Here is an 18,300-nt window from a genome sequence, read left to right on the forward strand (position 1 = left end):
CCATCAAAACACCATCCAACCAACTTTCCAAAGAACCCTTTAGTTTCCACTGCAACCTGCTCTAACCTAGCTACCTTCAAAAGAACCTACTTCCAAATGTCATTAAATTGATGCTTAGTGTTTTAAGATGAAATTTAGGGAGAAAGCAAACATTCCACGTCCAACAGTTTCACATAAAAAAGCACACTGTTCTAGATAAAGGCATGGCAGGGAGTGTTCATGTTAAGCCATAACTCACATTTAATTCACAAGTGTCAGTAGCAATATTGAATTCATTTTATTCATGAAGGCTGGCAGCAATAATGAATTGGGTACCATTGTTAGGTTATTTATCTTTATTTTCCGAGCCATTTTATTATATCAGTAGGGATTTATTGACCAGAAATAGAGCAAGACACAGCCAAGCAGTCCCTTTGAGGAGGGCTATTCACTCATGGTGGATCAGTCCTGGACAAAGAATCCACCAAATTAGAGTGGACAACACATGACCTTTATTCCATCTGTCTAACCGTGGAAGTTCACTATTGTCACAGTGACATCATTTGCTTTTATTTTGCAAAAACAGACCCAGTTCAGTGGAAGGGACTGGCAGCAGAGATGGGCTGAATCGGGTAAGCACCTGATGTAACCACTCTCCTCAGTCTTTCATGCAGCAATTATTTGGCTCTTTTGTTTTTTAAATCCCGTCCTCATTATTTGGTTACATGTATACTAAAAATCATCGATTTTTTCCTCACTGGCAAAAATAAAACATAAAGCTTTGGAAAACCAGTAACATGATCTAAAAACCGAAGATTACCAACTATTAATATAAGAATTTTCCTTACCAGCCAGCATCCCTTTCCCCCCTCCCATCTCAAAGAAATCTTTCTTCATTTATTTCAACTTTCTAGGAACTTGACATTCAATTTGGAATGCATGGAAGGTGGATGTGGGTATATTATTAACTAGAAGCATTCTGCAGGATACGATGTGGGGCAGAACCTTAGCTCCTTTCCTTGCTTACTCTACAGAAAGGACACAGATCGCAGAGTTAGACTTGGGATTCCCATGCAGGCCATATGACTTAGGGGCTGTATAATGTTTCCATGACTTCTCTGGCTTTAATAAGGAAAATGCCTCCATCTTCCTCACAGATTAGTCATCGTAATTATCACAATAATTAATCATGATAATTAGCCAAGTAAGTTGGCTATGTGTCCACAACTTGAAAAGAACACAATGTAAGTAAAGAGCTGAACGACTGTGAAGTAGGTTGTGCGAGCTTCCTACCAGGCTTTGTCAATGCAACATCTGTGACCTCAAGCATTTGTGCTTGCTTTTTGGTAACTTCCAACAGTCCAGAGTCAGTTGAGGTGGGTTAGAATCCATCTGTTTTCAGAATAGTTTGGGACAGGAATGTAGACTTTTGAAAAACTAGTGGTTTTGTAGCTACAGCCATCTAGTGTCCAGTTGACTAAAACACACTCACTGTGCTCTCCACACACACCTCTAGCTGCATTTGGTTTGCCCACAGCACTGTAATAACAGTTCATTGTTACAAAATTGAGGAATAAACAAAATTGTATATGACATCTAGACTACATATTGAATACAGTAAACGAGAGGTCTGAGGATCTTGTCTTTAAACCAGAGTTGAAAATCTTGTTCCTGTCAATCATTGCTCCTTCCAATGGTCACTTACTCTTCTGGCAAACAATTGTTCTCAGATTTAGTGATTTAATATCACCCACATTGAAGAATATTCATTTCCTTTAGACTATCTTTATTGTTAAATATATTACTTTATAATTATTTAGTGTGTGTGCACATGTACAAGTACATGTGTATGCATGTGTGCATGCATGTGTATGTGTGCATGCATGTGGAGGTCAGAGTGAGTTCCAGGACAGTCAGGGCTACATGGAGAAACCCTGCCTTGAAAAAACCAAAAAAAGAAAAAAAATGTATTTTTATGAGATCAATAAGCTCAAAAATAGATACTGATTTTTGTAAAATAAACAACTTCAGAAACAAATCTAGTTAAATAATCTGTTATTTTCTTCTAGTAATATCAGAAAATATGTGTCCTCAGGCCTTTAATCTATGTACTTTAATATGCTTTAATCTCTCTCTCCCCCAGTAAGACATTTGCATTTGATTTTTTAATTAATTTTTTTAATTTACTAAATACTGGGTTGCATTATGACATTTTTAGACATGTATCATTGACTGTTCTCTTTACTGTAAAGAAAATAAGCCCAGGTTAGCTCATAGTGTTAGTCTTCCTATGTAGTTGGCATCCCCTTCAATTCTTTCAATCCTTCCCTAACACTTCCACGGGGATCTCTGATCTCAATCCAAGACTTTGCTGTACGTATCTGCATCTGTCTCAGTCAGCTGCTGGTGGAGCCTCTCAGAGGACAGGCATACTAGGCTCCTGTCTGCAAACACAGCATGGCATCAGTAACAATGACAGGGATTGGTGCCTGCTTGTGGGATGGATCCCAAGTTTCATTTGTCACTGGTCAGTCATTCATTCCATCAGTCTCTGAAGCTGTAGAGGGCTCCCTGCACACCTTTCCTGGCCCAAGTATGGGGTGAAGAATTCAGTGAGAGTCACTGGCTACAGAATGTACCTGCCAGGTAGTGACTGAAGCAGAGGGCTTTGAGAATCTGACAGGTGGACCTTATGGCTAAGTGTCCTTACCGCCTCTCATTTCTTTTCTCCTGGTCCTTATTTTCATCACTCTCCCCTTAACACATTGTTCTACTGGACTAAGCATCAAATGAACACAGCTTGGCTCCATGTCTTGACACACAGCTAAGTGCTATCTGGCTTTAGGAGAAAATGGCACTGGGAACAGTTGGCCTCTGTTTAACAATTGTCTGTTACCACTGGCTGATCACCATACACTTCCATCATTACCAAAGGGGTAGCTGAGGTCCAGATCACAGCGCTGGGCCTGACGCAGAAGCCTCCCAGCAGTGAAAGCCTACAGCTGTTTCTTTCTAAGACCCTCTCCACAACACCCAGATTCTACCAGCTCATTGTTGAATGAGCACCTAGGGGGCTCGCATACTGGGTAGAGGTAAAGTTCTGGGCAAGTAAGAAGCTCAAAGGTAGGAGCTCCAGTTCACAGGAAGAGAAATTGGGGAACATTGTTGGTTTGAGGAAACTGGGTTGCAGAAAGAAGCTAAATAATCAGAGCTAATGAGAAGTTCAACTTGAAGATGGACATGACAAAACACAAAGGAGCAACCTTAAATTTGTCTTCAGACCTTAGACTGTGTGCTCACAATTAGATCACACTCGGATGCTGTGTGCAGTAGCAATGCTAAGAGCATGGTGAGGAAGCTGGAGAGCATTTGGCCTTTCAGGCTAGATTTATTGGCTATTTAATTTCACCTTCTCTATTTCCTGATGAAATCTTAATGGAATTATATTAATTTCATTAAAGAAATTACATTTCTTAGACGCCTGATTCTACCAGCTCTTTGTGGTATGAGCACACACACACACACACACACACACACACACACACACATACACACAAAACTATATATAATATAGTCAACTTTTTGCAGTGCTAGAGAGTAAACCTAGAACCTGACACATGTTAGGTATGTTACCCATCATTGAGCTATAAATCACTTAGATTTTCAAAGTTTTAATGTATAATGTCTGTCTTTCAAAAAATAGAGTATTTCAGGATTAATTAATAGAATTACAAAAAGCATTTAATATATTTTCTGGCATAAAAGGGTACTGTGGATGTTAGTTAGGTTATTGAAGAAAAGCATGGCTTATAATTATATAGTTTCATTATCCAGAAAAAAAATATTAGTAAAAAAGTGTTCTGGATAGTTTTGTGTCTACTTGAAAGAAGCTAGAGTCATCTGAGAGAAGGAAACCTCAATTTAAAAAATGCCTCCATAAAGTCTGCTTGTAGGCAAGCCTGTAGAGCAATTTTGTAATTAGTGATTGATGGGAAAGAGCCCAGCCCATTGTGGGTGGTGCTATCCCTGTGCTGGTGTTCCTAAGTTCTATAAGAAAAAAAAAAGCCTTAGTAAGCCATGGAGAGCAAGCACTCCTCCATGGCCACTGCATCAGTTCCTGCCCCCAGGTCCTGGCCTCTGTTTGAGTTCCTGTTCTGACTTTCTTTAATAATGAACAGTGATATAGAGGTATGAACCAAATTAAACCCTTTCCTCCCCAATTTGCCTTTCATCATGATGTTTCATGATAGCAATAAAAACCCTACCTAAAACAGAAGAACAGAGAAAGTCACTTATCTTGTTATTTGACAGAACATACAAGAGATACGAGGACTCATAAACCACATGTAAGTATAACTAGCCACACGATAATGTGCTTAGCATGAAAACTACCAATAGTCTGCCTTATCTAGTGGTGAAAGAGTTGGAGAGGAAGGCAGATTAAAGTTGAAAATGTCTTCCAGGTTGTATTAAATTTGGCCAGCTACAAAACTGCTAGGTTTTTGTTGCTGGAGATCTTTTGGCCTGGCTATGCAGATTACCCCTGACTCATTAATGCTTCATGGTTTAGCAATGTGGGCAGCTAATCTTACAGCCTAGCCCAGTGCTGTTGACTAGCTTGGAAAATGAGCCCTGCCTTAATGGACTGGTTTGCTTCAAGGGGACAGTCCAGGAAAGCATAGTTTAACGGCACACACAGTTCAGCAAGACCTACTTACAGCAGATTCTCTGAGTTCAAACATCTGACTGAGGGCTTCATGGCACAAGAGTTGTTTGCTTGTTTTTGTTTTTTGTTTTGTTTATTTTGTTGTTTTATTTTATTTTCCTTAAAAGAAAAAAATACACTTAGCAAGGAATTAGATTTCAACTTCCCCATTCATTGACATTATACATTCTATGTATCCATGACCAAGAACATTTCATGAATGATTTTTATCTCATTAAGACCACGATCAGTGTCAGACAAAATGAGCAATAATTCATACAAAGAAAGATTTCAGCCTATATCCGAGTTCTGGCAGGGTTGATCATAATTTCTAAAATTTCACTTTCATTTGTCAAATGGGGACTTCTTATCTACATTCGGGGTGCTCTGAGGACAGCTTGGGAGGAATATACTTTGCAGTGGTGTCTTAGGGTTTTACTGTTGTGAATAGACACCATTATTAAGGCAACTCTTATAAGGACCAACATTTAATTGAGGCTGGGTTACAGGTTCAGAAGTTCAGTCCATTATTGTCAAGGGAGCATGGCAGTGTCCAGGAACGCATGGTGCAGGAGGAGCTACCTCTTTATCTGAAGACCTCTAGAAAGCTGGCTTCCATGTGGTTAGAAGGAGGGTCTCATTGCTGACCCCCATAGTGACGCACTTCCTCCAACAAGGCCGCACCTACTCTAACAAGACCATACCTCCTAATAATGCCACTCTCTGGGCCAAGTATATTCAAACCAACACATTCCACTCCCTGGCCCCCACAAGCTTGTTCAAACACATGAGCATATAGGAGCCATACCTAGCCATAGCATAATAAAAAATACATTTAGTTCAGCTTACAAAGTTCCTAGAGTATACAGCAATCTCAACAATCTTAAAAACCCAAAGTTTAGTTTCTTCTGAAAGTCATCCATTCACTTCACTGTAATCCCCAAAGAAAGACAGGAAATCAGCTGTGCTAACTCCAAACTTTGCATCTCCATGTCTGGTGTCAAAGCAGTCTTCAGATCTCCAACTCCTTTTTCATTTTTGTTGACTGCAACAAACTTCCTTCTCCTGGGCTGGCCCCATTCCCTGTTAGCAGCTTTCCTCAGCAAGTATACCATGGCTCTGGCATCTTTAACATCTTGGGGTCTCCAAGTCAGTTTCAACTTCACAGCTTCTTGTTCTATTGTCTCAGATCTACGTATGATCTTCTGGGTGCTTCCAAAGGGCTTGGGTTGCTTCTTCAGCTCTGCCCTCTGTAGCACTCTAGGCTCTAGTTGACTCTACTCCACTGCTGCTGCTGTTCTTAGTGATCATCCCATGATACTGACATCTCCAATACACTGGAGTCTTTCACTACAATTAGGCTTCAACAATAGCTCTCATAGGCTCTCTTCATGGTGCCAAGCCTCCTTTGCATGACCCCTTCAATCCTGGGTCATCAACTGCAACTGAGGCTGTGCCTCCACTATTGGCCTTCCATGGCCTCTCACAGTGCCAAGCCTCAGCTGCTCTCCATGACCCCTTCATGTCTTTAAAACCAGTACCACCTGGGTGACTCTTCCACATTATCAAGTACAGTTCTAGCATGAGATACAGACTTAGCTATCTCTGGGACATAATAGCTTCTTTGTTCTCTCAGAAAACATTTCCTAGAAGATTTTTGCCTCAGTGATGCTGGTCTCTTCTTAATCACCACTAATTTCTTAGCTTCAGCTAACCAGAACCAATTGTCCCAGTAGTCTCTTGTTCTTGACTCTAAAGCCAGAGCCACATGGCTGAAACTGCAGAGTTCTGCTGCTTGCTGGAGCTGGAACATGCCCCCTGCCTTGTTCTATTACATTATCATCAGCTTTCTGTTTTCCAGATCCTTCACCGCCAAAGCTTGGCTGTCCTGGAACTTGCTCTGTAGATTGACCTTGAACTCAGAGACCCACAAGGCTCTGTGTCCTGAATGTTGGGATCAAAGGTGTGTACCATCACTCCTGGACTTAAGCTTTTTTTCTACTTCTACTTGCTTTATACCAGGCTGGACTTGAACTCAGAGATCTGCTTGCCTCTGTCTCCTAGGATTAAAGGTATATACTACCCACCATATTTGTACCTATGCTTAGCTGGGTGGAATTTTGCCCCAAACTCACCACTTCCTTCATAAGTGGATTGCTGCTATGCTGGCAGGTGCATTTTCCCATGATGCTTTACTTCGTGGCCTAATTGTTGCATCTTGAAGGAAACTCAGCATTAGAGATTTTATCTTTCCTCCTAGCCAGTAGCCTTATTGAGTCTACATTGATGGATGACTGTTCTAGATGAGTTTCCCTACCAGAAATGCTTGGAAATTATAATAGCAATAATCCAAACAGCAGCTACCTCCTCCTTACTCCTCTCTTTATTTCTTTAATAATTTATCTTAGTGTCTTAGTTCCTCTCGATTGGTGGAAAACCACCATGACCAAGACAGCTTATAAAGGAAAAAAAATGTAATTTGGGACTGGTGGTTACACAGCTTCCATTTTAAGGATTAAAGTGGGGAGCATGGTGGCAGGCAGGCATGACAGGAGAGCAGTAGCTGAGAGCTCACATCTTTATCCCCAAGCAAGAGATAGAGAGAACTAATTGGGATTGAAGTGAGCTTTTGTAATCTCAAAGCCTGCATCCTGTAAGAATACACCTCTTCCAATAAGGCCACACCTCCTAATCCTTCCCAAACAGTTTCATCTGGGAATCAAGTTCTCAAACATATAAGCCAATGGAGACTGTTTTCATTCAAACCAGTACACCTAGTTGCGGTTTGTTTGTTTCTTCCTATGTTGGTTTCATTCATTGTTTTACTGAAGACTATAAACTCGATGGTGTTAGTTTTGTTTGACTCATTTCTTTTGTATGTTTTGGGCATATGGTTGGGAAGGAGGAACAAAGAAAAGTGACTAGGCTTGGTAGCATACTGAGCAGACAAGAAGAGATACAATCAAGGAGACAAACACATGAGACAGAAAGAGGAGAGCAGAGCTCAGTGTGGTTCCAGCCTGGAAGTCCTGTGAGTCTGCTGGGGATGCTGCTGGGGTGCTCTTGGGGATGCTGCTATGGGTGCTGCCTAGGATGCTCCTGGGGATGTTGCTTGGGATGCTTCTGGGATGTTCCTGGGGTGCTCCTGGGGATGCTCCTGGGATGCTGCTGGGGTGCTGCTGGGGATGCTGCTGGGGATGCTTCTGGGATGTTCCTGGGGGTGCTCCTGGGGATTCTCCTGGGATGCTGCTGGGGTGCTGCTGGGGATGCTGCTGGGGATGCTTCTGGGATGCTCCTGGGGGTGCTCCTGGGGGTGCTCCTGGGGAGCTGCTGGGGATGCTGCTGGGATGCTCCTGGGGGTGCTCCTGAGGTGCTCCTGGGATGCTCCTGGGGGTGCTCCTGGGGATGCTCCTGGGGATGCTGCTGAGGGTGCTCCTGGGGATGCTCCTGAGATGCTCCTGGGGGTACTCCTGGGGGTGCTGCTGAGGGTGCTCCTAGGGATGCTCCTGGGATGCTTCTGGGGTGCTGCTGGAGTGCAGAGTCAGTGGGGATGCCTGGCTTTGCACTTTTCTAACAAGCTCTCAGGTGTTGTCAACCTGCATGAGAGAAAGTGCTGATCACTACCGTAAGAACAGGACAAGGGATCTGTTGGAGCAAGCTTACTAGGTGACTAGGACACATATCAAAGTCAAAGAACTGCTGAGAATAATGAGCAGAAAGTAGAGAAGTAAGAGACACATGGAAAGGACCAGCAGAACTGGAATTCAGCGAATATCAAGGGAGAGTCAGGGAGACCGAGATCAATGCTGACCATGCTGACTTGGAGTGCTAGGATTCTCCGGGGAAACATCAGGATTTTTTATTTAGATCAAGGAAAAATGGTTCCTTTGGCATCGATCCCACCATCATTAGGCTTCACATTTCAAATGATAAATTATGTGTGCCATTCGATTTAAAGCCTACGTGCCCTAGCACCTTCTGAGGGCCTCAGGACTTTTTGATAAGCAATACACACAGATTTTCTAGCACTGATTATTGCTTTTTGTAAAGAACCAATTATGCCTGTCAAGTATACATCTGTGAGAAATAACTGACCCATCATTATAGGTAAACACACACACAAACATACATACATGAACAGACATGCTCAAATACACACATACATACACAAGCATATACACATTTACACATGTACACATACATCCATATACAAATACACAAAAATGAAGGCAAGCACATACAATATACAAACACACACATAAACACACACATACATACAAACATACACATACACACATACACATACATACACACATGCACATACATACACATATACACATACATATACACAAAAACATACATACACAAACACATATACACAAACACACACATACATACATAATACATACATGCACATACATACACATGTATATACACAAACACACACACATACACAGGCAAAGAGACAGTATTAGGCAACATATGTTTAGGATTCATATTTCTGTGTTCCATTTATTGGCAAGATTGTATTTTGACTGCAACGTCTGTGTCTTAATATTACCTGGTAAAGATGGGAAGAGAATGAATTAGGGTTTTGGCCTTAGGCCATGGCTGTATACTATTCTGAAGGAATTTAATGACAGAAGAACCATTAAATTTGCAGAGCTGTGAGAAATTGTATCCCATGGATGGATTCCAAATTCAGGTCATACTTAAGGGGATGCTGAAGTGGCTGATTTATTCACTCAGTAAGTATTTTATTAGTTGATTGGCCATTATATAAAAGTGAATCAAACAGATTCAATACATATTTGGTGTCTGTTATATAAAAGGTTCCTTTTTTAGGCACTGGGTGGAACAGGAGACAGACACCTGAACATCATCCTTAGGGTACTTTCAGCAGATGCTTAAGACAGGTGCCTGAATAATTAATGTAAGTCATGCAAGTATACATCTTACTAGAGAGCCAGCCAATAGGAGGCCAGGAAGTTCTCAGGAAGTGTTTTTTTTTTTTTTTTTTTTTTTTTTTTTTTTATCAGCCTACACTATGATTCAGATTTGGAATTCAGTAATTTCCTCAAAATGTAAAATAGACACAAACTTTGACCTTGCTATCATACAAAATTCATGCTGCATCCAGATGTCGATCAAAGGTCTATGGATCTTGAAATATTTACAATTTTATTAGTTCCTTTTCTATGGCAAAGTGAACAATTAGCATCATTGTGAATCTTAACCTTTTCTTTTCCTGATTGGAGCTAAAACATGAATCATCTTATTAGAGGAATTGGGCTGACAAACCTGTTTATTAATAAAATGCTGGTGTTATTTTATAATGGAATATTTAGAACTGCTAAGAATAATGAGAAATATCTATTAATATGTGCCTCTAAAATGTTGGGTGACAAAGATTAAGTGCAGAAACCTGTAAAGTATATTACTGTTTATTTCACTGGACGTAGTATATGTCTCTGGAGTTGGAAGTACTGTTTGTTTGTTTTTTTCTGGGAGGGTGGGAGCACATATTATACAAGTTCAATATTTACTTATACAATAAAGCACATATTACACAGGTTCGATATTTACCGTGTGCACTTATAGCATTAAATAAAAAGTTAAAATGTAGCAACATCAGTCAAAGCAAAAGAGATGGAGTTCCTCTTTCCAAGAAAACAGACGTGTAGACAGTCTGTTTGTCTATTGTGTAGCACAGATTTGGGTCCAAACACTGAAGAGGCTCTTTCGCAGGGGCTTCAGGGCCCTGTGGAGCATAGGAGCCCTGACGGTATCTGCACTTAGGAAATGGTAACCAGATACATGATCGAGATGGTATAGTACAAACACAAGAGCAGGCAGAAAAAGTGTCACATGACAGATGGTAATGACGGACTCATTGAAGCCACAACTGCACTAGCTCTAGAAGGAGGCCAGATAGAAAAGCCAAGAGACTTCATAGAAATATGGCAAATTTAATGAAGGAAAGCAGTGCCCCATTGTGGGTTCTGTTATTGGTAACGTGTGTAAACTGTCTTGTAAATTCCAATTATATATAGAATGTTCCTATCGTGTAAAAGAACCCTGTATTTTTCCATTTAAAAATAATGTTATTCAGGCGTAATTAACAAGTAACTCTTGTATAAATTTAAGGAAAATAGCTTGATGTTCCAATATGTGTGAGTATTGAAGATGCTGTAATATTATTTCATGTTTTGTATTTTCTCCTGTGTTTTATTATCAGAACTCTTAAGATCTCTGCCTTAGCACAGCTTTTTAATTTTATTTTTTAATTTAAATTATTTCATTTATTTACATTCTAGTCATTGCCCTCCCTCCATCCCCCCTTCCACAGTTCCTCATCACATTCCTCCTCTCTCTTCCCTCCAAGAGAGTTCTCTCCCTTACCTAGCCTCCCCCTTTCCTGGAGCCTCAAGTCTTTTGAAGGTTAAGCACATCTTCTACCACTGAGGTCAGACCAGGCAGATCTCTGCTACATACTTGCCAGGGGCCTCAGACCAACTCATGTGTGTTCCTCATTGGTGGATCTGTCTCTGGGAGCTCCCTGGTGACTGGGCTATTTTAGACTGCTGGTCTTCCTATGGGGGTCACTCTCCCTTTCAGCTTCTTCAGTCCTTCCCCTAATTCAACTATAGTGGTCCCTGACTTCAGTCCAATGGTTGGGTGTAAGTATCTGCTTCTGTCTCAGTCAGCTTCTGGTAGGGCCTCACAGACGACATTCATGCCAGGCTCCCATCCATACTCACATCATAGCATAGTAGTGTCAGGCCTTGGTGCATCCCCATGAGATGGATCTCAAGTTGGAACCTTCATTGGACTGCTTTTCCTTTAGTCTCTTCTCCATTTTTGTCCCTGCTGTTCTTTTAGAAAAGAACAATTTTGGTTCAGGAATTTTGAACCCTGTTCAGGTTAGTAACCCTGTCCCTCTACTTGAGGCCCTGATCTACTGGAGGTGGACCCCTCTAGTTCCCTTTCCCTAATGTTAGACATTCTGGCTAAGGTCACTCCCAATGATATTCCTAAGAATATCTTGCCTCCTGGATCTCTGGTACTTTCTAGAGGGTCCCTCCACGTCCCACTCTCCCAGACAGCTTATTTCCATTCATTTTCTTGGCTCTCTGGGCTTCTCTCCTTTCCCTCCTCACCCCCACCATATCTGATTCTGTTCCCTTTTTCCTCCCCTCTTTTCCTCTCCCACCCATGTCTCTTCCCCTTCTAAGTGAGATTGAAGCCTCCTCACTGGGCATTTCTGCTTGTTACATTTCTTACAGGCTATAGGTTGTATCCTAGGTATTCTGTACTTTCTGATTAATATCTGTGAGTACATAACATGCATGTCTTTTGGGGGCTGAGTTACCTCACTCAGGATGATATTTTCTAGTTCTATCCATTTGCCTGCAAAATTCATGATGTCCTCGTTTTTATAGCTGAATAGTATTCCATTGTGTAAATGAACCACATTTTCTGTATCTATTCTTTGATTAAGGGACATCTGGGTTGTTTCAAGTTTCTGGTTATTACAAATAAGGTTGTTATGGGCATGTCCAAAAGTGGTAGAACTACTTCCAATGTTCTGAGGAACCACCAGATTGATTTCCAGAGTGGTTGTATCAATTTGCAATCCCACTAGCAGTGGAGTGTTGCTCTTTCTCCACATCCTTGCCAGCATGTGCTGTCACTTGAGTTTTTGATCTTAGCCATTCTAATTGGTGTGGGGTGAAATCTCAGGTTTGTTTTGATTTACATTTCTCTGATGACTTAGGACTTTGGGCATTTCTCTAAGTGTCTCTCAGCCCTTCAGCATTCTTTTGTTGTTCTGTTTAGCTCTATATCTAATATCTAAATTGGGTTATTTGTGGTTTTGGAAGTTAACTTCTTGAGTTCTTTATATATTTTGGATATTAGCCACCTGTCAGATGTAGGGTTAGTGATGATTTTTTCCCCAATTAGTAGGTTGCAGATTTTTCCTACTGATGGTGTCTTTTTCCTTTGAGAAGCTTTTCAGTTTTGTGAGGTCCTATTTATCAATTGTTGATCTTAGAGCCTGAGTCATTGGTGTTCTGTTCAGGAAATTTCCCCCTGTGTATCAATGACTCCAAGGCTCTTTCCCATTAGTCAATCAAAGGGATCACGGGGATACAAATTGGAAAGGAAGAAGTCAAAGTATCACTATTTGCAGATGATATGATAGTATACATAAGCAACCCCCAAAATTCCACCAGAGAACTACTACAGCTGATAAACAACTTCAGCAAAGTGGCAGGATATAAACTTAACTCAAACAAATCAGGAACATTTCTTTATGTAAATAGTAAACAGGCTGAGAAAGAAATTAGGGAACAAAACCCTTCACAATAGCCACACACAGTACAAAATACCTTGGTGTAACTCTTACCAAGCAAGTGAAAGATCTGTATGAAAAGAACTTCAAATCCCTGAAAAAAGAAATCAAAGAAGACCCCAGAAGATGGAAAGATCTCCCATGCTCATGAATTGCTAGGATTAGCACAGTGAAAATGGCCATTTTACCAAATGCAATCTACAGATTCAATATCACCCCCATCAAAATTCCAACACAATTCTTCATAGGCATGGAAAGAGCAATTTTCAACTTCATATGGCAAGACAAAAATAATCCAGAATAGTCAAAATAATTTTCAACATTAAAAGAACTTCTGAGGGAATCACCATCCCTGACCTCAAGCTGTACTACAAAGCAAGAATGATACAAACCACATGGTATTGATATAGAGACTGACAGGTTGATCAATGGAATAGAATAGAAGACCCAGAAGTAAACTCATACACCTATGGACACTTGATATTTGACAAAGAATCCAAAAACATACAGTGGAAAGAAGAAAGCATGTTCAATAAATGGTGCTGGTCTAACTGGTGGTCCATATGAAGGTGAATGCAAATAGATCAAATACACAAAGTTCAAGTCCAAGTAGATCAAGGATCTCAACACAAAGCCTTAGCAGGTTTTAAGCATGCAATGCAGTGCTGTGTGTGGTCCTGCTGCTTTGTAGCACTATCTGGCTTTCAAATAGTGCTTATTACTAAGTATATAGTGTTTTGGTTATTCTTAGTGCAGGGGTGAAGAGGATTTTAATAAATAAGGTTTTGCTTTAAGTTTTTTTTTTTGCCCTATTTGTATTAATATCTTTTAAAGCTGACATTTAGTGATTGTAGCTGCCAATGGGACTTAAGGTGACATTACAGTACATGTATATCAAATATGACAATGAGATCAGAATAACTGACATATCTGTCACTCAGATATGCATCATACCTTTGTGTTGAGAACATTTGGACTACTATTAGGAATACCCGTTACCTCTTTTGAACTTCTGTCAAGTGTATTCTAATACTCTTTAACTCTCCTCTCCATCCCCTCTGCTCTATCCAATACCCTTCTAGATTCTTGTCTTTTCTCTAAATCTTTGAGATTAACTAGTCTTCCACATGTACGTGAGAGTGTTTGTGCCTATCTTTCTGTGTGTGGCTCATTTCACTTAGCACAATGTCTTCCAGTTGCATTCATGCAAACCATGTAAATCTCATGGCCCTGTCGTGCTTCCCCCTCTTGATGTGTCTGGGCAGAAGTGTACATCTCATGTACTCAAGGATCACAAGGAACATCATCATATGTTTTGTTAAATCTTATTTACCAAGACTATGAGGCAATGTACTGGAGCACAAGAAATGACTGGATCTTGGATAGTGTCCTTCTCCTTCCTCCAACCCTGACTCCCTCTCAGCTCTTGAGTTCAATTATTCTGGGTGAGCTGCCCCTTTGTCTGCCCCTAAAACACATGGACTAATCCCCATCATAGCATTTATTGATCCATCTTACAAATATGCTCGATTATTCCCTTTCTACCAGACAGTTTCTTAACCCAAGGCTAAGAACTATGTGCTTTTATTTGTATCCTTGTTCTAGAATTCTAGGCATTGAATCACAGTCAGAAGATCACAGAACAATATTCCAGCTGTGGCAAACTTCTCCTCCTCCTCAGTACAGTGCTGATATTTCAAAGTGCTGAATGAAATTAGGTCTATTCAGTATTTTCTGGTTGTTTTCACTCTATTGTGTCTTCAGCAAGAATCTGGAGTGACTTGATTTTGAAGACATCTACAGAAGAGGATCTTGTTTTCTTAGCTTGACCCTCTCATATCTTCCTTCATGCTTACATTATAGACTGTTACCATCTCTAGCGTAACAAGAAGCAAAAGCCGCCATTCACAAACTTTGGATATGAAAAGCAGAATAGGCTAAACTTGTTTCACACACTACCTGCCTCACAGACCGCTAGACTCACAGTAGCTGACTACAGCAGTGGTGTAAAAAGAGGTCAGTGACAAATTTAGGTTCTGATTAAATCAGGTAGCCTGGGAGGCAGCCAGCACATCAGGACAGCACAAGGGAGAAACAGAAGGGCAGGGAGGACATGTTTCCTTCTACTACTCTCTGTGGGAAGTGTTGATTCATTGTTTCTGAGTAAAAGCATATATACTCAAGTAGCTTCAAGTGCTTCAAAATATATTCTAGCTAGGCTGCAGGTAGTAATGCTGATGGTATATCAGACAGGCCAAAAATAATTTCTAGGATTTATTATCCTCATCTTAATACCTTTACACAGCAACTGGGTTTTTCCATGACTTGAATTTTCATGGGCTGAAAAACCAAAAATCTTGATTAAGTAAGCATTTGGAGGGTTCTTATCATTTGAAAGTTCTCTTAGGAAGAATCAGGTCACTGTCTAACACAACATCTGGAGCCAAGCTATGGGGTCCAGAGATAGGGGGTACCAGGCACTGTGGCTCATGTGGTGGACAAGGTCACCCACCAAGTCCCTTATGCTTAGATGAAGTAATTATCCTTTTCTTACCCTCTGGAATTTGGGTTCCATCTCCTCCTGTACCTTCCTTATTGTTCTCTTAAAGCTCATAAAATCTGGGTGGACAGGATGGAGGCTGGAGTCAGTAAGTATCCATACCATCTTCTTATGGAATCTACTGAACTGTAAGCTAAAATGAACGCCTTTCTTCTGTAAGTCACTTAGGTCATGGTGTTTTATTATAGCCACAGAAAAGTAACTAATACAGCCAAGTATGAGTCATTCACAGCTTCTGTTTCAGAGGGACCCCTCCCTCTCCTCACTGTCAGGAGGAGAAAAGTCTGTCCTTTGAATGACTTAAATGTTCTCTCTTTTGCTCTTTCCCTCTGGCCCTGCTTCTTCTCAAGTATTAGCTTCACCCCTGCCACCCAAGGTGGACCATGATAGGAGGCTGCACTGAGGAACAGGCTCACGCCCAAGGTATCATTAGCATGCACTTGGAACCTGTTGTCTGCTGTGATGGTTATTCTCTTAGAATGCTTCTTTGAATGCCATAATCAAATGTCCTTCTTTCTTTCTAGGCCTTCCAAGTGCTTGGTCAGAAGCAGGAAGTGGATAGTGGGTTTGTTATAGGGATAGGCTTTTCCTTTTACTGTGTATATAGGCCTGCTTACTACATATGTGGGCCTGCCTGCTTGGTTTTATTCTTCCCTTCATAGAATAAACATATTGTTGTGAGTCTCAGTCTTTGGCAGTTACTTCACAGAAGCACATGTACAGAGACAATACATGAATAAATGAAGGAAAGTCTACTTCGCTTGAAGCTTTTCAAATATATGTTTGGGTCAGTGTATCTGTGGACTCAGAAAATAGATTTTGCTTTGGCCTTTAAGTCAGTTGTCCTGGCTCCAATTCCTCCATGTCCCTGTGAGTAACAAACAGGCCGTCTCATTCATCTTCTCTCAAAGATTTATTCAAGTGGAGTAATGCATTCTCATTTTAGTATTGATATTAGTATCTTAACATAAACCTGGAAGGTGAAATAACAGAATTAAATGACAGTTTGATGAAGTCTTATTCAATCTAGAAAATTTGTCAGGAGTTTTGGTATATCCTATCTCTGTTACCTCTAGCATCTCATGTAAAGAAGCCTTAGCTACTTCTGGTTGCAAACACTGGACATGGTAATAGCTATATGTCATGATTTGGAAACATGGAACATGATGTGGAACAGCACTTAACAAAATTGACTGTGCAGAAGTACCTTGCAGAGAACTTGCTGGGGTACAAGGCCTGGGACCCATGCCCTGTACAGGTAGTTCTTGGTCATGCTAACGTAGGGACAAATAATGTGCATTTAATATACCATGTGTTCCAGATGATGGGCCATATCTTAACTGATCTGATGTAACAGCTCTTAGGGTAGAAGTTCTCCAGCCTGGCTAGGAAACTGGATCATTGTTAATAATATAGGTCATTGGATCTCTCTGGGAATGTGATTCTGTATCCCTATGAGGAATCTATAAATATATTATCTCCCCACCCCCAGGTAATTTTGTATTGTAACTCTGGGTTCATAACCTCGATTTATATAGTCTTATTTTCCTGTTGATTTTATTTGGGACTTCAATTTTTAAAAGTTCACTCTTTATCTTCCATTCTCTTTAATATATAGGAATAGTTTGCTTTGCTTTTATCTTGTATCTAAATAACTCTGACTCCTGTTTTTAATGATCTTTATTTTTTTACAACTTACATTTTGTTCACAATATTTTTCCACCAAAAGCTCTAGGCTACAATTAACTTGCTATCCTGGTTTGGGTAGGCCTTTGTCTATATTTTCTTTTAATTCTGTGATTTGTTTTGAAAATTATGGCAGGAAGTGTGGTAACCCAAAGATAAGAAATTAAGTCTACCATGAATTGGAAAAATTTCATTTTAGCCAACTCCACAGGTGTCACTCTCAACAAAGGCCATATTCAACTCAGTTTTTGTTCTCAAACACACATACATCTCACTAAATATAATTCAGAAGCACCTCTGAAGTATGATCATTGCTTTCTCTGAAATATAGTGCAGGGGGATGAGAATGTTTTCTAAATCATGAATGGCTGGCAGTTAGTTCTAATATCTTTAAGAGGCCTTGGACATGGCTACATCAGAGGGGTGGACATGGAGGTTGGAGCTGGTTCTCTCATAACCTCCAATGACATAGCTTCCTCTTTGGATGGTACCAGGGGCACAGGCTTTATTTATATGCTCTTTGTGAACACTAGCCATCATTTGAATTTATTCTCCAAATCTGCATGACATCTGAATTCTTGACACATTTCTTCAGAGTCACTATTGTGAGTCTTTAGAAGTCTGGTTTCTTGGCTGTGATAATATGCTCAAATGAATCAGGAGTAGAAAAAACATCATTTGAAATGTATTGGACACTACCTCCAGAAATTTCTGGAAAGTTGGAGAAGTAGGCTCCAACCTTGAGGAGGACCAGGGAAGGTAAGGCATTCTTGTCTGGGTTTCCCATGTCTTATTTAGGGTTTTACTGCTGTGAACAGAGACCATGACCAAGACAACTCTTATAAAGGTAACATTTAATCGGGGCTGTTTTTCAGGTTCAGAGGTTCAGTCCATTATCACCAAAGCAGGAACATGGACTGAACCTGGGCCATTAATTGCAACTGTGACTGCATGTTCACCAATGGCCTTCCATGGCCTCTCACAGTGCTAAGTTTCAGCTGTTCTTTATGATGT

Source organism: Apodemus sylvaticus, chromosome 1 (genome assembly GCF_947179515.1).
Source record: "Apodemus sylvaticus chromosome 1, mApoSyl1.1, whole genome shotgun sequence".
Classification (NCBI taxonomy): domain Eukaryota; kingdom Metazoa; phylum Chordata; class Mammalia; order Rodentia; family Muridae; genus Apodemus; species Apodemus sylvaticus.